Consider the following 21,163-nt stretch of genomic DNA (forward strand, 5'->3'; position numbering starts at 1 on the left):
GGATGACTCACAAGCTTAACATTAAAAAAACTAAGATCATGGCATCCAGTCCCATAACTTCATGGCAATTAGAAGGGGAAAAAGTGGAAGCAGTGACATATTTTCTTTTCTTGGGCTCCAAAATCACTCCAGACAGTGACTTCAGCCATGAAATTAAGACACTTGATCCTTGGAAGAAAAGCTATGACAAAACATTTTTAAAAGCAGAAATATCATTTTGCTGATAAAGGTCAATGTAATCAAAGCTATGATTTTTCCAGTAGTCATGTACAGATGTGAGACTTGGACTATAAAGAAGGCTGAGCGCCAAAGAATTGATGCTTTCAAACTGTGGTGCTGGAGAAGATTCTTGAGAGTCCCTTCAACAGCAAGATCAAATAAATCAAACCAGTCAATCTTAAAGGAAATCAACCCTGAATATCACTGGAAGGACTGACTCTGAAGCTGAAATTCCTATACTCTTGCCACCTGATGCAAAGAGCTGACTCATTGGGAAAGACCCTGATGCTGGGAAAGATTGAGGGAAGGAGAAGAGGGCAACAGAGAATGAGATGGTTGGATGGCCTCACCGACTCAATGGACATAAGTTTGAGCAAACTCCAGAAGACAGTGAAGGACAGGGAAGCCTGTCGTGCTGCAGTCCATGGGGTTGCAAAGAGTCAGACTTGACTTAGCAACTGAACAACAATAACAACCTTGTTCATGAATTGGAATATTGTTAAAATACCAACAAAGATACTGTTAAGATATCAATATCATTAACATATCAATTCTCCCAAATTAATATATACATTCAGTGCAATCCTAATCACTATTTTAAAGGCAAATAATATTTCTGAAGATGAGCACTTCTGTGGGGGCTCAGCTTGCATTTCTATGTTGGCCTTTTCCCATCACTATGGCCTTGATATGTGTTGTGGTCACACAGCATGTGGCCTCTGATGTACTACGCTTTCAGCTAGAACGATCTTTGATCTTCTTTAATAAGTTACGTTGTGAAGACTCTGCATCCCCAGGTACTACTGAAATACTAGCTTTGAGAGAAGTATTTTTATTTTAGCATACATTCTGCACAATCCTGTATTACACTTTCTTCATCAGAAAGAATGAAGAATATGCAAAAACACAAAAAGGCCAGGTTAACTGTTGCATATTTTATGCGATAACTCATGATTCTCCAAGATATTAAAGATGGGGAGTTCTCCACCTTTAACTTTACAATATTGCCTCACACTGGCCCCACTCCTAGAGGATTTTTGTTCCTTTCAACAGATACTGGTGTCCTCCCCCAATTTTTGGCTTTGATAAAAGTCTATGCCTCTTTAACTAGAGCATACTAATCATATCTCCATCTTTTCTGAATGTTGTTAAACAGCTCTTATTTCACTGCAGTTTTGCGAATTTGCACAAAGGGGTTATTAGAATGTTTGCCTCTACCTTAAATGCCTCCTAACTACCAATTTCATTTGTTTGTTTTATTTTCTCTTCCTTCCACGTCCATGTGATTTGTCATTGCAGTTTGCCCAAATTGTTCATGATTTATAAAAGCCCTCTTTTTCTGTCCTCTTATTTGTTACCTCCAATGTACTCTTAGATTGGAAGTCAGATTACTTACCTTATTAAAATTCTGTATAAAATAAAAATTGACCCTGATGGCATGTCAAAGGGTCTCTTCAGTGGATTCAAGGGCCTCAGTTTGTGTGGTATGAAGCTACTCCAGTAGCTTAGAGATCTTTCCCCTTCTTTTCAGGTACTTGTTAGCAATAGCTGGAAATGAAAGATGACTGACAAGTGAGTCACTATCATAATAGAATTACTGAGAAAGCAGGATATTGAAAACTACCAGCCACAGCACTAGTTATGCAGTAGCATTTGAAGCCTTCTTGAAGGTCAGGGTAGACTCCTTTAATATCTCCTCTTGGCAAATGTCTATGTTATGAATTGGAAGCCACACTAAAAAGCCCTGTAAGCTTACTACAGCCCTCCAAGTCCAGCAGAATAGACAGAGATTTCATTCTTCTTAACGGTTATATTGCCAAGAAAGCCTGTTGAATTCTGAATATTCCTGGAAGTGATATCACATTTAGCTAAATCAGCTGTCAGTTTCTGACTGTGAAGTAGTTTCTCCAGTTAGGCACCATACAGAGCCTTCATAGGACATAAGGCTGATAAATGCTGAGTGAAGGAGGGGAATGGTGCTTGACAGCCAACACGAGGGTGCTGGTACCTAGAAATGGGAGGATGAAGAGAGAGTGGTCCAACAAGGAAAAGGAAAGTACGCATTGTACAATTTCACTATCTTCATGACTTTGTTAGTTATAATTCTGGATATATGCATGCTTGCTTTATGATCTCTTTTGAAAATAATGTGAAAAGGTCATATGCAATTCTTATAGGCTTATTAGAGAAACTTCATCCTCTTTAGCATTTTCCTGAGTCCTTGTAAGCCTGTTACACTCATCCAGACATAATTTCAAACCAAAAACACTTCAAAACATAGATTGCCTTAAGGGAGCTGAGTTCTTATTGAAAGATTGCTAAGGAAAAGTAGTTCTTCATGCTCTATATGAAGTATATTTTTATATTTATTTGAATAAATGGGAAAAAATTGTTTAGCAGAGACTGACCAAATACATCTTCTTATTCTCCTAGGCATACAGCTAAATTACATTCACCAGACCATTGTAGATTATTTACATTTAATCCACATTTACAGTAGAGATGATCTACCTATTTCTTACTCATGAAATGAATAGAAGTGAAGAAATTAAGAATGTAACTTTTTCGTATTTGTTTTCTCTTCTCTTCATCTGCTGGTTGGATGACACTAAGGCAACCTAAATAAGCCACAAGTTGAAGGTGACATGACCACAGCATAGGGAGGGCAGAGCCCCACTACTCACCCCCATTGGATTATAAGTGAGAAATAAACCTTTGTCAGGTCAGACACTGAGATTTGGGGTTTGCTTATTTCAGCAGCTAGTATTATTCAACAAAGCTGTTTAAGAAAAGAAAAATACACATCATATTTGGGTAAAGCACAGAGAATCCCTCATTCATGGACTCTTGAGCCAAAATCACATTGTGTGATGATGCCTACTTAGTAGGTAGTGACAGCTCATCTCTCAGTTATTAATGCTTTCAAAAAACCTTCAGAGTCCTACAGAAGAGGCTAGGAGCCACACAATACAATGTCAGATCTGCACAGTGGGGGTAACACAGGAATAGCATTAGTCTTAAGAACTGGGTTTCAAGTTGAGAATCTTGTATGTGGCTTGAAGTGTGATCATGCCATTTATTAATCATTTTATCTTTGGCATCTTGTTTAGCACCTTCATACCTTGGTTTTATCATCTGCAGAAAGGAAAAAAAAATAATACCAACCTTGGATAATGAAGGTTACCTGAGTGATATATGGTAAGTCCCTTGAATAATGCATGTCACATAGTAAATATTATATGAGTATTTTTTTACTATTATTAGCCAGCCAAATGACCCTGAGAACTTATATATTTATGAATCTTAATTTCCCTATCTGAAAAGTAAATCTACTATTAGTAAAATGTCTCTGTCACTGATAAAGGAGTGTAATGTTACAATACTTTGGAAGATTGTTCATTAATGGCCCTCAATGAATCATATATTTGGTATCTATAGCCTGGTGTAGTCCTCTCCATAGACTATGGGGTTGGCATTTAACTTGCTTTTGGTCAGTGAGATATAACAAATGTGACACAGTAAAAAGCTTAATAAGCACCTATATCTCATCTCTTGATCAATAGGTTCAACAAAATCCCAATCAAAATCTCAGCATGTTATTTTTTGGATATCAGCAAACTGATTCCAGAATAGCCAACAGAATACTGAAGAAGAACAGTCAAAGGACTGACTTTACCCAATTTACTTACAGCAATCAAAAGCTACAGTAATCAAGAAGACACTGTTGGATTGGTGGAAGAATAAACAGATGGATCAATGGAAGAGAACAGGGTCTAGAAATAGATCCATATAGTCAAAGGAGCAAAGGCAGTACAACGGAACAAAGATATCTTTTCAAATGGTGCTAGAACAACTGAACATCCATATGCAAAAAAGTGAATCTAGATACAGATCTTACACTTTTCACAAAAATTAACTCAAAATGGATCAGACCTAAATATAAAATACAAAACTGTAAAACTCCTGGAGGATAGGAGAAAACCTATGTGACCGTGCATATTGCAAGGCCTTTTTAGAAACAACACTAGAAGTACAATCCAAGAAAGAAGTAATTGATAAATGGTAGATTTCATTAAAATTAAAAGATGGATTTTTAATTAATTAATTTTTTATTGAAGGATAATTGCTTTACAGAATTTTGCTGTTTTCTGTCAAACCTCAACATGAATCAGCCATAGGTACACATATATCCCCTCCCTTTTGAACCTCCCCCCCATCTCCCTCCCCATCCCACCCCTCTCGGTTGATACACAGCCCCTGTTTGAGCTTCCTGAGCCATACAGCAAATTCTCTTTGGCTGTCTATTTGAAAAGCTGTTCTGTGAAAGACAGTCAATAGAATGAGAAGACCAGCCACAGACTGGGAGAAAATATTTGCAAAGTATATAACTGGTAAAGGACTGCTATCTAAAATATATAAAAACTCATAAAATTCAAGAATTCCCCAATTTAAAAAGTGGCAAAAGATTTAAATAGATACCTCATCAAAAAAGCTAGGCAGATGACAAAATAAACATGAAAAGATGCTCAACATCATATGTCATTAGAAAAATTGCAAATTAAACCAATGGCGAGATAGCACTACACACCAAAATTCAAAACACTAACCATACCAAATGATGACAAGGCAGTAAAGCAAAAAGAACATGTGCACTACATGCTTAGTCAATCAGCCATGTCTGACTCTGTGACCCTATGGACTGTAGCCCGCCAGGCTCCTCTGTCCATGGGATTCTCCAGGCAAGATTACCGGAGTGGTTGCCATTCTCTTCTCCATGGGATTTTCCCTACCCAAGGATCACACCCACATCTGCTGCATTGCCGACAGATTCTTCACCATCTGAGCCACCAGGGAAGCCCCATTGGTAGTGCACTAAAATGGCTGATTCATGTCAATGTATGGCAAAAACCACTACAATATTGTAAAGTAATTAGCCTCCAACTAATAAAAATAAATGGAAAAAATGGTAAAACCACTTTAGAAGATAGTTTGGCAGTTTCTTACAAAGCTAAACATGCTTTTACCATGCACATGTGTGTAGGCTCAGTTGTGTCCAACTCTTTGTGACCCCAAGTACAGTAGCCTGCCAGGCTTCTCTGTCCATGGGATTTCCCAGGCAAGAATACTGGACTGGGTTACCATTTCCTTCTCCAGGGAATCTTCTTGTTCCAGAGACTGAACCCACATCTCCTGCATCTTCTGTACTGGCACATGGAGTCTTTATTGCTCAGCTGCCAGAGAAGTTCATATGATCTAGCAACTGTGCTCCTTGGTATTTACCTATATGAGTTGAAAACTTATGTCTACACAAAGCATACATAAGGATGTTTGTAAAAGCTTTATTCATAATTGCCAAAATGTCCTTTAGTAGGTGGTAAATACAGATAATGGAATATTGTTCAGCACTGAAAAGAAATGAGCCATTAAGCCAAGAGAATAATACAGAGGAAACTTAAATGAGTATTACTATGTGAAAGAAGTCAATCTTAAAAGACTGCTACTGTATGATATCAACTCTATGACATTCTGGGAAAGGCAAAACTATGGAGACAGTGAAAGGATCTGTGGTTACCAAGGGTTAGCAGTGAAAGTACTCTGATACTGTAAAGTTGAATACATGTCAATATATAAGCCCATAGAATGTACCACACCAAGAGTGAGCTGTAATGTAAACTGTGGCTTTGAGTGATAATTCTGTGAATGTAGGTTCAGTAATTGTAGCAATTCTACCACTGCAATGGATTTTGATAGGGAGGTTGTGCATATATCAGGATAGGGAATATACAGGAAATCTCTTTACCTTATGATCAAATTTTCTGTAAACCTAAAACTGATCTTAAAAATAATCTCTTAAAAATTTCCAAGATGTTGTCATTGTTGTTCAGTTGCCAAGTTGTGTTCGATTCTTCACAACCCCACAGCCTGCAGCAAGCCAGGCCTCCTTGTGCCCCACCATCTCCTAGAGTTTGCCCAAGTTCATGTCCATTGCATCAGTGATGCCATTCAACCTCTCATTCTCTGTCACCCTCTTCTCCTCCTGCTTTCAATCTTTTCCAGCATCAGGGTCTTTTTCAATGAATCGGCTGTTCACATCAGGTGGCCAAAGTATTGGAGCTTCAGCATCAGTCCTTCCAATGAGTACTCAGGGCTGATTTCCTGTAAGATTGACTGGTTTGATCTCCTTGCTGTCCAAGGGACTCTCAAGAATCTTCTCCAGCACCACAGTTTGAAAGAATCAGTTCTTTGGCACTGTGCCTTCTTTACAGCCCAGCTCTCACAACTATATGTGACTACTGGAAAGACCATAACCTTGACCATATGAACCTTTGTTGGCAAGGTGACATCTTTGCTTTTTAACACACTGTCTAAGTTTATCATAAGTTTCCTGCCAAGAAGCAGTCATCTAATTTCATGGCTGCAGTCACCATCCACAGTGATTTTAGAGCCCAAGAAAAGGACATCTGTCACTGCTTCCACCTTTTCCCCTTCTAATTGCCATGAATTGATGGGACCAGATGCCATAATCTTAGTGTTTTGTTTTTTTTTAAGATTTAGTTTTAAGCCAGCTTTTTTCACTCTCATCTTTCACCCTCATCAAAAGGAGCTAAGGCTTTTTAGTTCCTCTTCACCCTCTGCCATTAGAGTGATCATCCGCATACCTGAGGTTATTGATGTTTCTCCTGCCTGTCTTGATTCCAGCTTGTAACTCATCCAGCCCAGCGTTTCTCATGATGTGCTCTGTGTATAAGTTAAATAAACAGGGTGACAATAAATAGCCTTGGCATACTTCTTTATCAATTCTGAGCCAGTCAGTTGTTCCATACAAGGTTCTAACTGTTGCTTCTTGACCTGCATACAGGTTTCTCAGGAGATGGATAAGATGGTCTGGTATTCCCATCTCTAAGAGTTTTCCACAGTTTGTTATAATCCACACAGTCTAAGGCTTTAGTGTAGTCAATGAAACAAAGGTAGATGTTTTTCTGGAATTCCCATGCTTTCTCTATGATCTAGGAAATTTTGGCAATTTGAACTCTGGTTTCCATGTCTTTGCTAAATCCAGCTCAGACATCTGGAATTTCTGAGTTCATGTAATGCTGAAGCCTGGCATGTAGGATTTTGAGCATAACCTCACTAACCAGCATGGGAGATGAGTGCAGTTGTATGGTGGTTTGAACATTCTTTAGTGCTGTCCTTCTTGGGAATTGGGATGAGGATTGACCTTTTCCAGTCCTGTGGCCACTGCTGGGTTTCCCAAATTCACTGGCATATTGAGTGCAACACTTTGATAGCATCATCTTTTAGGATTTTAAATAGCTCTGCTGGAATTCCATTGCCTCCACTATTGACAGCAGTGTTCCCTAAGGCCCACTTGACTTCACGCTCCAGAATGTCTGGCTCTGAGTGAGTGAGCACACCGTCATGGTTATCTGGGTCCTTAAGACCTTTTTTGTACAGTTCTGTGTAATCTTGCCATCTCTTCTTGATCTCTTCTGCTTCTATACTAGGTCTTGGCCACTTCTGTCCTTTACCATGGCCATATTTTGATGAAATATTCCTTTTATATTTCCACATTTCTTGAAGAGATCTCTAGTCTTTCCCCTTCTATTGCTTTCTTCTATTTCTTTGCATTGTTCATTGAAGAAGGCCTTCTTGTCTCTCCTCGCTGTTCTCTGAAACTCTGTTTAGTTGAGTGCACCTTTTCCTTTCTCCCTTGTTTTTCACTTCTCTTCTTTCTTCAGCTATTTGTAAAGCCTCCTCAGACAACCATTTTGGCTTCTTGCTTTACTTTTTATTTGGGATGGTTTTGTTCACTGCCTCTTGTATAGTATTACAGACCTCTATCCATAGTTCTTCAAGCACTCTGTTTACTAGATCTAGTCCCTTGAATCTATTCGGACTCTTTTGTTGATTATGAGGGCTACTCCATTTCTTCTATGTGATTCTAGTCCACAGAAGTAGATACAATAGTCATCTGAGTCAAATAATACCAAGAGAAATTCATAAAATATCTTATATTGAGCCCCTACTATGTAGCAAGAACCATGTCAGACATAGTAGGTGGACAGAAAGGAAAGGGGTTATAGATGCAAGGGAAATAGAAAATTTGTGTCCTATGTAATCATTTTCTAGGTAGGAAGACAAGACATAGTAAAAATAAATGAAGTAGCTAGTCCAGCTGCATCCCCTCCCAGTCCCCATAAAGACTCCCCTCTGGATATGTGACATTTCTTTGTAACATATAACTTGGAATTCTTTTCAACAATCTCTAAGACACAGAAAATTGCATAATGAGTTGAAAAAGCAAAAGTATGCAAGGGTCAGTTACAGAAGTGAGAAGCAGGGCAGTATATAATATAGTAGGAACTTGCAGAGAGGGTGGAGGTGTGGCAGAGCTGTGGTCAAACGGAAACATGCTTACTCTGCCAAAAAGAATTCAAATTTATATTAAAAGCCAAACCAAACTAAAACAAAACACAGAAAACTCTAAAGTAAAAGTTTATAACTCATTGCACAGTTAATTATGGATTTATGTTCCCTAAATATAGGCTTTAAAATATCTCTCAATACAAGGCATTTTGATAGACTACTGCTGGTAGTGAATTTAGAAACAGAGAATTTAACACTCAAATATTGTACACAGTACTCACAGTGGGTTTTTACTTAGTTATTCTGCTTCTGTGTATCAACAGAATAACAGCTACAATCATGCTAAGAATAAAAGACCTACAGAATTAAAAAAAAAAGGGGGGGGGGCCTCATGCCTGCTGAACAAATAAGTCTGTCAGATGTGATCTCTGCCCTTAACTGTGTTCCTTGGAAGACTAGGCTATCAATCAGTTCAGCAATATGTATTGACTGAACATTCACTTGTTTGGGAAAGAACTATCAGAGTACCTAAAACACATATGAATCAAGATATTAAATAACTTAGGTTGAAAAAATGAGTTGTTTCATAGCCAAGAGATGTGATGACCACATCTAATGTGCTATCCTGGATGGGATTCTGGAACCGAAAAAGGACATTAGATAAAAACTAAGGGAATCTGATTCAAGTCTAGACATTAGTAAATAATAATGTATCAGTATTGGTTCATTCATTACAACAAATGTACCTGTATTGTGTGTGTGTGTGTGTGTGTGTGTGTGTGCACGCGTGCGTGCTATCATGTACAACTCTTTGAGACCCCATGGACTGTAACCCACCAGGCTCCTCTGTCCATGGAATTTTCCAGGCAAGAATGAATACAAGAGTGGGTTGCTGTTTCTGCCTCCAGGGGATCTTCCTGACCCAGGGATCGAACCCCACATCTCTTGGGTCTCCTGCATTGAGGCAGATTCTTTACTACTGCACTACCTACTCTATTAATATGTTATTTATAGATGGAACTGGGTGCCGAATATGTGGGAACTCTCTGTACTATCTTTTCAATTTTTTGGTAAATCTAAAACTGTCCTAAAAAGTTAAGTTTTAAAAAAAATTAATGTTATTATGGTGAATTCAGGCCTTTTGAGTCCCAGGTCCCTCGCTTTTCCCACAGATAGGAGTTTGTAACCTCTTTGTGTCATGGAAGACTTTGGCAGTCTGAGAAGCATAACTGCATTAAGAGAGAAGATTGCAAAGGAAATAAGTGCTATTGAAATAGTTATAATAGTAAAAAAAAAACAAACAAACAAATTTGCAATATACTAATGTGTGTTGTCATAGTGCATCAAATACAAGATCCAATGACAGGCTTCTTACCTACTATAATTTGGAAACGTGATGAGTATAAGTGATAATTTAAGATACCCGCACCTACTGAAATACAATACAAAAATATTTTTTATCTCCATGGGTGCAAGTCACTAGTATTAAAACTGCTATGGCTTGTTGCCTCCATTCGTAATTTTTAAGACAGTTAAATTTCAGTTGAGTTCAGTCGCTCAGTTGTGTCCGACTCTTTTCGACCCCATGAATCGCAGCACGCCAGGCCTCCCTGTCCATCACCAACTCCCGGAGTTTACTCAAACTCATGCCCATCGAGTCAGTGATGCCATCCGGCCATCTCATCCTCTGTCGTCCCCTTCTCCTCCTGTCTCTAATCGCTCCCAGCATCAGGGTCTTTTCCAATGAGTCAACTCTTCGCATGAGGTAGCCAAAGTACTGGAGTTTCAGCTTCAGCATCAGTCCTTCCAATGAACACCCAGGACTGATCTCCTTTAGGATGGACTCCTTTAGATTGGATCTCCTTGCAGTTCAAGGGACTCTCACGAGTCTTCTCCAACACCACAGTTCAAAAGTATCAATTTTTCGGGGCTCAGCTTTCTTCACAGTCCAACTCTCACATCCATACACGACCACTGGAAAAACCATAGCCTTGACTAGATGGACCTTTGTTGGCAATGTAATGTCTCTGCTTTTTAATATGCTATCTAGGTTGGTCATAACTTCCCTTCCAAAGAGTAAGCATCTTTTAATTTCATGGCTGCAGTCACCATCTGCAGTGATTTTGGAGCCCAAAAAAATAAAGTCTGACACTGTTTCCACTGTTTCCCCATCTATTTCCCATGAAGTGATGGGACCAGATGCCATGATCTTAGTTTTCTGAATGTTGAGCTTTAAGCCAACTTTTTCACTCTCCTCTTTCACTTTCATCAAGAGGCTTTTTAGTTCCTCTTCACTTTCTTCACCCTTATGACACCCATAAGAGTGGTGTCATCTGAATATCTGAGGTTATTGATATTTCTCCCAGCAATCTTGATTCCAGCTTGTGCTATTTCAGTTAGAAGTTATGAAAAAGAGTTGTGTATTCTTATCTGAGTTCATAGGACACACACACTTCCACCATCTCCTGCGTTCTATGGATAGGGGTCCCTGGGCTAGGGAAGTACTTGCACTTTCAGCCTCTCTAAGGACAAAATTGATTGCAGTTCTATGAAATCAGTGGTCTTTGTGATCTTGGACCTGTGTCTGCTTGGATTCTGAAAGAGATTTTTGGAAGGATGCAGTATTGTAGTTTCTCTCTCCTTTACCATACACAGCCTCAGCTTTGCTCATCTTATTCTCCTTCCTGGTCTGATGTTCTTGGTACACTTATGACAAAGTTAGAGATGATTTTGAATGTTTATCACTTCTTTTGTTATTTACAGAATGAATCTATACCTTTCTCTAGTTATATTTTCTTCCTGTCCTAACTCTCCAGGTAGCAAGTTCCACATGCTTAACTAGGTGCTTTATTACAGAAGTACTGTGAACTTGTTCCTAACCTCTCCACAGAATAGTTTCTCTAATAAATGGTGAAAAATATCCCACATTCAAATCACGTTTCTGAAGAACTTACTTGTATAAATCCCATTAAAACCATGCTCAGTTTACACCTTAGCAGCCATAGATGCTGAAATATCCCCTTGAAGCTGTGGCTTTCCAGAGTTCTCTGTTGCAGAGTTCTCTTCTCATCAGGTTACTAGGAAGAGAAATCCCATGGTTTCCAATCCATACTTTCCAACAAATGCATAGTATCCTGCTCAGAAATAGCCAGTGACTAGCAGCTTGGCAGTGCCAAGTAAAATTTGGTAAGTAAACACTTAGAAATATTCCCCTTGTGGCTTTCTTCGTCTTTACACCAACTTACCTGTTGATGGTATCTGTCAGTGAGTGACTCCTTCCCACTAGAGCAGTGTTGGCCCCACAAATCAGAATTTCTCTTTGCTGAGAACTGAGTCTGGCAACCATTCAAAAACAAGTAATCTGAAAACATTTACCTGCCTAAACCAATCTTCCTTTTGATATGCCGGCTTTGGCGTTGCCAAACTTGGAGACGTCTCAAACAATGTGTTTTGTTTCTGAAAAACAGAATTAATCTACAGTGATTAAAGTATGACACAATGTCCTCAAGCCATCCTTTATTTTTGTTTTATTATGAGCAACTTTGCCTAAAGCAATTTAATAAAGTCTGAAAAAGACTAGATAAAATCAAGGGAGATAGTTGACTTGATCCTATTTGATTTTGACCAGATACTTCCAACTAATTACTAATTCCTGGTAATGCTGCCATGTTAAAATACAGATATGTGGGTTTACAAGAGCAGAGGCTATTTATGTTGTTTTTCTATTCAAGCAGAAATATGCCTGGACTTGCGGGATATCTGTACACTTAGAAAAACTTAACTGTTTAGCTGCTTTTGTCCTGAAATACAAAAATAATATATATCCTTGAGTGGGTCTTTTACTTTTCTGTGATGCAGTGCTGGGAGCTCAGTCAAAGAATGCCACATTAGTCCAACAGAGCTGCTGGCTCTTCTTTGGCAAGCTTTATGCCAGTAGCAAAAGTATCCCTGTGTATTTGCCCCCTTCCCCCTTCATGGTTTCAGAGTCTAGAGCCTTACACCCAAAGCAAAGGGGAGAAATAAGATCAATTCAGATAATTTCAGACCCCACTCCAAGGATAGTCAAGTTTTGCTTTCCTCCTAAAAGAAAATCTTCCCAACCCAGGGATCAAACCCAAGTCTCCCTCATTGCAGGCAGATTCTTTACCAGCTGAACCACCAGGGAAGCCCAAAGAAGAATCAGTATTTTTTATCTCTAATATGAGGGAAATTGGCTCACTAGTTTTCATAAGATTATCTTTTTCCATATTCACCATCTCTCCCCTGTGGAGCCAGAGTGGGGATTTGCAAGTAACAGAAACTGGCTGCGGAGAGAACCAGAGGGCATTGCAGGAGCCAGGGCTTGGGCCATGCAGACTTTGGGGCAGACAGACTAAAGAGAGCCACTCCAGACTCCCCACACCTCGGGGGGCTCTGAGGGCCCTGGTCAACATCAGGCAGCAATGAATGTGATATATTTGATACTGATTATTTCCCTCATTTCTGAGAAGAAAAAAAAAAACAACTATTAACAATAAACCTTGTTCATTTGAACTGTGCTTTATAGGGCTTCCCAGCTGGCTCAGTGGTAAAGAATCTGCCTGCCAATGCAAGAGACACAGGAGATGCAAGAGATTCGAGTTCAATCTCTGAGTTGGGAAGATTCTGTGGAGGAATCTTTGGGTCTGGAAGAGTCCCTGGAGGAGGAAATTATGGCTTGCAATTTTCTTAGAGCTGTGAATTCTTGTCTTTTTGACCTAACCAATAAATTGTATCGGGACTTCTCTAGAAATGCTCACTTTTAAATATGCCGGTTCTAATATCACTTTCATTTCATTTAAAAAGAAGGGATATTTTAAAACCTCAGAAAAGATAAGGAAGGACATAAATTAAGAACAAAGAACAGTTGTTTTAGTAAGCTTTATGAAAAAACTGATTATGCATCCTTTTTTTGGTTTTTCTTGGTTATGTTCATCTGTTTTTTAATTTTACCACTGTCTAACTTTTAGGAATTATTGCTTTAGACAATAATTTGGCTAGGACAATAAATCAGGAAATAGCATGCAAGGATGTGGCAGCTATAAAAATGTGCTCCTCACATGTCCTGCTGCAGGAGTGGGACTGAGAAAAGTCAGAGCCGTGACCCACGGACCCAACCCAGGCCACGGTTGCACACAGCAGCAGTGACGAGGCAGGTCCGTTCTGCCAAGATGCAGGATTCCTCGGATGCGTGCCTGTGGCTGAAGCCCTCCCCATGGGCCGGCAGATACTTTCTTAGAACCGAGGTGTACTCTGTGCCTGTCTGTCCTTCCTTCCCTCTCCTTCATGGGAAGAGTTACACCTGATCACAGGCTCAGGGATCTCCATACCTCATCCAATGCCCTCCACCTTTTCTCTTGGATTTCTTCCGTCTCTTACAGGTTCAGTCCTGTCCAGGTTCCTTAGAGGACCCGAGCCAGCACAAAGTCCTTTCCCACCCACTGTTTCATTCACTTGCACCTCACTCCACACTGGGAGAATTCAAGAATGGGTACAGAGAATGAGAGACTTGAGTGTGTTGCACTCATGCCAAAGTTAGGATGAGAAGCCAGAAGTTCCAACTCTTAAGACTGAACTTGCCATTTTATCACAAGATTTCTTCTGAAGGAATCACTCTTCAATACAAAGTAGCCTGTTTGAGAAGAAATATCTAGATTGTAAGAACTCCAGTGAATTTTCCAGTGATAATTTCCAAGCAATTGTGCCACCTCTCCGGAGTAGTGGTTTTCAAATATTTTTAAGCCATGGACTTCTTTCTTCAAGTTAAACCCTCACTGAAGCAGAGGCAGGCCCGAGGCACAGCTGGGATGGTAGGTGAAGTGGCCAAAGGGAGGCCTAATATCAACTGCTAGGCTTCCTGCTCCCTCACCCCCAGCCACTGCTGCTTGAGATGCCCTTTTCAGGAATGCCTGAGCTCCACAAGCATGGTAGTGAAACCTCTGCTTAAACTGTTGATTTTTTTTTCCCAATTATTTTTATTAGTTGGAGGCTAATTACTTTACAATATTGTGGTGGTTTTTGCCATACATTGACGTGAATCAGCCATGGATTTACATGTGTTCCTCATCCTGAACCCTCCTCCCATCCCTCTGGGTCATCCCAGTGCACCAGCTCCGAGCACTTGTCTCATGCATCCAACCTGGACTGGCGATCTGTTTCACACTTGATAATATACATGTTTCGATGCTGTTCTCTCAGATCATCCCACCCTCACCTTCTCCCATAGAGTCCAAAAGTCTGTTCTGTATATCTGTGTCTCTTTTTCTGTCTTGCATATAAGGTTATCATTACCATCTTTCTAAATTCCATATATATGCTTTAGTATACTGTATTGGTGTTTATCTTTCTGGCTTACTACACTCTGTATAATAGATTCCAGTTTCATCCACCTCATTAGGACTGATTCAAATGTATTCTTTTTAATGGCTGAGTAATATTCCATTGTGTATATGTACACAGCTTTCTTATCCATTCATCTGCTGATGGGCATCTAGGTTGCTTCCATGTCCTGGCTATTATAAACAGTGCTGCAATGAACATTGGGGTGCACGTGTCTCTTTCAGATCTGGTTTCCTCGGTGTGTATGCCCAGGAGTGGGATTGCTGGGTCATATGGCATAAACTGTTGATTTTTAAATAGTATCTCACAGAGAGGCCCTCTCAGTCTAATCACAAAGGAGAAAGAATGTCAAGCCAGGGCCTCTGGCTCCCAGGCTACCTCAGGGGAAGCTACTGTGCTTTAAGCTGTTAGTCTATGATTCCTCAGAAGCGTCCCTTTGAAGCAAGTGTTCTGTAGCCAAAATATTTTTTCAAACATATATTTTTGAAATAAATATATTTGAAAAACTCCTGCTCCAGAACACTGTACAGAAAGTGAAGAAAGAAAGTGAAGTTGCTCAGTCATGTCCAACTCTTTGCAACCCCATGGACTGTAGCCTACCAGGCTCCCCTGTCCATGTAATTCTCCAGGCAAGAGTACTGGAGTGGGTTGCTATTTCCTTCTCCAGGGGATCTTCTGACCCAGGGATTGAACCCAGGTCTCACGCATTGTAGGCAGATGCTTTTACCATTTGAGCCACCAGGGAATGCTGGTGGCATAGAGGTAAAGAGGTACCTCTAAGGTATAAGAGGTACAGAAAGGACTTCTTATAAACCATGGCCTTTCTTCCTTACATTGTGGCCACATCTATGAACATCTGGAACAGAGGAACTGGAATACAATCCCAGTCATCTGATTCATCCCAGTGTAGCCCAGCTGAACTGATAGGGAGTTCTGCAGCCAGCGGACAAAGGAGCCCTCCTCTTCTGGGCCTGGTTCCTTTGTCTTGGGACAGGTCAGTAGCTGTCCTGCTTGGCAGTCAGAGGAGTGTGTCTTCAGGTGCCCTCACCAAGTGCAGGCTCAAGTTCTCCACCCCTGCTATTGCTCTTCCTGGAAATGCTTTCCTCCACGTGTCTGCTTGGTTACCTCTCTCACTTCCCTGATGTGAAAGTTGCTCAGCCGTGTCCAACTCTTTGCGACCCCACAGGCTGTAATCTGCCAGATTTCTCTGTCCATGGAATTCTCCAGGCCAGAATACTGGAGTGGGTAGCTGTTCCCTTCTCCAAGGGATCCTCCCAACCCAGGGATCGAACCCAGGTCTCCCACATTTGCAGGCAGATTCTTTACCAGCTGAGCCACCAGGGAAGCCCTCACTTCCCTTATGGCTCTGCACAAATGTCACCTCATCAGAAAGGTACCCCTGATGACATCACATAAAATATCAGCCCACCTCATCTCTTGCACCCCGCTTACTCCTCACCAACTTTTCCTGTCTGCCTTCCTCAGCTCTGCTCTTCTTCATGGTATTTATGCCATCTAACATATTGGATACTTGTTATTAGTGCCATTCCTCCAAGAAAAGAAAAGCTCTACAAAGGCACAGAGTTGATGTACCCACATGTACACCCATGGCTGATTCACGGCAAAACCAATACAACGTTGTAAAGTAAAATAAATAAATAATTTAAATTTAAAAAAAAAAAAAAACACTTAAAGGCATAGAGTTTTTCTTTAGAGCCACCTCCCTTGTGCTTACAGTAGTATCTGACACAAAGAAAGCACTCAAACATGTGTTGAATGATTAAATGAATAAATGATCATATCTTGGAATTTTTAAGCAAAAGTAATTTATTCAGGACAGCACCTATGTAAAAGGGAAGAGAAGTAGACTAGGGGAATCTGAGCTGAGAAAAAGAAGGTTGCAAGAAGATTCTTGCTTTGTCCAGTGAGTTAGCCTGCATCTCATCTTTACTACATACATATGGCAACCACTTGTCCAAGACTTGAGGATATCATATATTCTATTGATTTCCCCTATGGTTAATTTAATTCCTTCCAGACCATATGTCAATAACATTGGATTTAAAAACTATGTAGTCACTATATCTATATACATAGAGAGTTGCAAATTCCAGGTCTGCAAATATCCACAGCAAAAATATGATTTATTTTATGTTTGTGTTTACAGACTCAGAACATCTTACACACTGAATTTTTGTTTATTTTCTAGCCACAGTAAAGTCATTTTTGATTGTCTGCTGGCCCAGTTGAGTCCTGCTCCCCCAGAATCTCTGTAGGAAGCCTACTACAGAGTGCTTCAGCCAGTTTTTCAAAGAAAGTAACCCTCGCAAGCTGGAATACTCTGCCAGAATATTATATTATGAATACATTAGCAGTTGTTGTTCTTCAGTTGCTAAGTCATATCCTACTTTTTATGACCCCGTGGACTGCAGCACATCAGGCTTCCATGTCTTTCACTACTCCCAGGGTTTGCTCAAACTCATGTCCATTGAGTTGATGATGCCATCCAACCATCTCATCTTCTTTTGTCTCCTTCTCCTGCCCTCAATTTTTCCCAGCATCAGGGTCTTTTCCAACAAGTTATCTCTTCACATCAGGTGGCCAATGTATTGGAGCTTCAGCTTCAGCATCAGCCCTTCTAATAATATTCAGGGTTGATTTCCTTTAGGATTGACTGGTTTGATCTCTTTGCTGTCCAAGGGGCTCTCAAGAGTCTTCTCCAGCACCACAGTTTGAAAGCATCAATTCTTCAGTGCTCAGTCTTCTTTATGGTCCAACTCTCATGTCCATACCTGACTACTGAAAAAATGATAGCTTTGACTACATGGACCTTTGTTGTCAAAGTGGTGTCTCTACTTTTTTAATGCACTGTCTAGGTTTGTCATAGCTTTTCTTCCAAGGAGCAAGTGTCTTTTAATTTCTTGGCTACAGTCACTGTCTGCACTGATTTTGCAGCCCAAGAAAATAAAGTCTGTCACTATTTCCATTTTTTCCCCATCTATTTGCCATGAAGTGATAGGGCCAGATGCCAAGATCTTAGTTTTTTGAATGTTGAGTTTTAAGCCAGCTTTTTCACTCTCTTCTTTCATCTTCATCAAGAGGTTCTTTAGTTCTTCTTCACTTTCTGCCATTACAGAGCTATCATCTGCTTATCTGAGGCTGTTGATATTTCTCCTGGAAGTCTTGATTCCAGCTTGTGATTCATCCAGGCCAGCATTTTGCATGATGTGTTGACATACAAATATTATCAATATATTAGTATTATTTGCTGGTATATTTTTTCACTAAAATATTCTTCCAGAAGCACATTAGGATTTAATGCCAGTCCACAGCAATCTGCACTTAAGAGAATCCAAGTTAGAGTGTTCTCAGCAGTAGCCAAGGGACAAAAATTCTTTTTTTTTAATTAATTAATTTGTTTTAATTGGAGGCTAATTACTTTACAGTATTGTGGTAGCTTTTGCCATACATTGACATGAATCAGCCACGGGTTTATATGTGTCCCCTATCCTAAACCCCCCTCCCATCTCCCTCCCCATCCCATCCCTCTGGGTCCAAGGAACAAAAATTCTTAAGCAAATCAACCAAATTAAAAGGGAATCAAACTTTGTAGACAATGTCCGATAATGTCTTCTATTACTCTAAATCCCTCTTTCAAAGCACTTACTTTCTCTCAGAATTAATAACATAGTGGAAATAAGAGTTCAAGAGAAGCAGTCTGAGTAAAGGAAATCAACCTCTTTAAATCCTTGTTTGGCTCTTTCTTGGTCCCAGGTTTGAGTCTGCCATTTTGAGTCTCCTAGATTGGCTTCTTCTAGGTTTTCTTCTTCTCTTCCTCTTAAGAGAGAGAGAAAGCGAGAAAGAAAATCTATTTATGAGACAGAGATCCTGTCTCATATGTCTTTGTCCAGAGTTCATACTCAATAAATGTTTGCTGAGCTCAAGGTGTCTCCTCCCCTGTAAGAGGTGAAGCCATTTAGAAGGTGTTAGTGCTTACAGGTTAGGCAATTCAATCAGGCCACTATGAAGTGGCTTTAAGCACCTTCTTTGATGTCAGTAGTGGAAGCAAGTCTCATTCTGTCTTAGATTTTTAAGAACAATAAAGTTGCAATGATTTGGTAGGAAGACAATTTTCACCCTCAGATCACATTCAGAGTCCCTCCCCCACCTTTTTCTCTTTCTCTTTCCTGTTTACTCTCTGCCTCTTTCTTCATAGTTCATCCTTCCAAAACTTTTTGTCACCAGCACAAAGACCCAGTGCTAGCATCTTTTTATTCAAGAGTCCAAGGTCCTTCTGTCATATTTTGATGGAACTCATCCAAGTGTCTATTTTTTCACGGCATATTAGACATGGAATTGATCCTTCCAACATCTAAGGGGATTCTATGAAATCAAACACCACATTCTTTTGGTAGTTTTATAGGAGTTCTTACAGGCATACCTGCCTACTTGTAATTTTAAATTAATTAATTAGCTTATTTATACTGTTGCTGAGAGACCCCCACTACCTCTGTCCTTGCCCTGACACAAAGGGAATGATAGCACTTTCTTTTCAGTCTGCCTTTTGGTGACTATAAGAACTATTTTACATATATATATATATATGTATATATATATATATATATATATATATATATATATATATATATATAAAAGAACTATTTTCATCTCATTGTTTAAAGGTAATTTTCTTTTTGATTCAGAGAGCTCCTGAATTCCATTAAAATCACGAGAATGAGTCACAGAATCATAGAAATGTAAACCTAAAATGGATTATAAAATCATCTAGTCCAACTCTTTTATATTCTATATTAATTCATTCAGATTTTCAAGAAACACACATTTAGCCTCTACTACCTGCCAGGCATTGGGCTAGTTACTGAGGTCACATCCTTTCAGGAAAAGGAAACACATAAATAAGTACTAGGCAATGTGATTCAAGTGCAAAAGAAGCCCAGAAGATGGGTCCCCATCTGCTTGTGGGGACCAGGGAAGGCCAGTATAGAAAAGAACACCTAGAAAGATTCAGGTACTGGATGTTGGGTGTTTGTTCTTCCTATTCTGGGTCAAGCTCTGCTCCAAGTACCCCATATTTAGGAACTCCTTCATGCCTCACACAACCCTGTGAGGTAGAGATTTCTGTCATCTCCATTTTAGAGATGAGGAAACCCAGTACAGAAAAGGTTAGTAATGTGCCTGAGTAGCACATCAGTAAGTGGCAGAACCAGAAGCATAGCATCCATTGTTCATCCTCTTAACTGCAGTGCATCCTGCCACTAGGACTTTGCTGAAATTCCCTGGCTAAACATCAAGTGAGGGTTAAATCAAGGTGTTCAGGTTCCAGACTAACATTAAAGTCTTAACTCCCAAGACCCCGGAGTAAGTTTCTGTTTTTCTTAGTGGTCTGTCAGAGGCTGATGATTCTCAAAGTAGTTTCTTTAAAAAAGGTAAGATGTTCCCTAGAATAGCAACTTAGGGGTCCTTGTTTAGAAGTGTCAGGGCGTGGGGGAGGGAAATATGACAAATATAAGACTGAGCTTCCATTAAACAAAAATACACTGTGAGCAAAAGCCTGGTGTGTTTGGGTGAATGGTGAGTTTCTACCACTTGCAAGGTATAATAATAATCAGGTTTTCAAAATACTCTGCCAGACCCCACTGGCCTCTTTAAGATAGAAATTAAGAGACAGATAAAAGACTGTGTTCAGGTTTTATTTTAATCTCTGCCTCCCTACTTGTGGTCTTAGAGACCTTAGTATTGAAAGCAAATGATATTTCTACCTTCTTCCCAAGACAGGAATTTGCATTTTAATTTTGGAACACTTAGAGAAAAATCAAATGTAATGCTTTACTTACTTTTTTGAGACTTTTTCCTCCCTCCTTCCAGGAATAAAGATTACTGCTTACTGAGTTGTAGACTAAATACTATAAGTTCCATGACAGGACTAGTTACTGGAGCTGTAGAAAATGTGTCTGTGCTTTGCCCAGGAGGAAGGAATCAGCTTCAAGGGGCTCCAGCATGAAATGAATTTGTATCAGAGCATAGACATTAGTTTATCTTGAACTGAACTTCAGTTCAGGAAGTTTATATGTAAACAAGTGGAAAATATACTTTAGTATAGATGTGTTGAGTGTCCTACTTTGGTAAAGAAAATTGTTTATGTGTGTTTATCATCTTATTAGCAATTCTGAAGCTAACACGTAAGAGTTTGTCTATCAGC

The sequence above is a fragment of the Dama dama genome, chromosome X, assembly GCF_033118175.1.
Source record: "Dama dama isolate Ldn47 chromosome X, ASM3311817v1, whole genome shotgun sequence".
Lineage (NCBI taxonomy): Eukaryota > Metazoa > Chordata > Mammalia > Artiodactyla > Cervidae > Dama > Dama dama.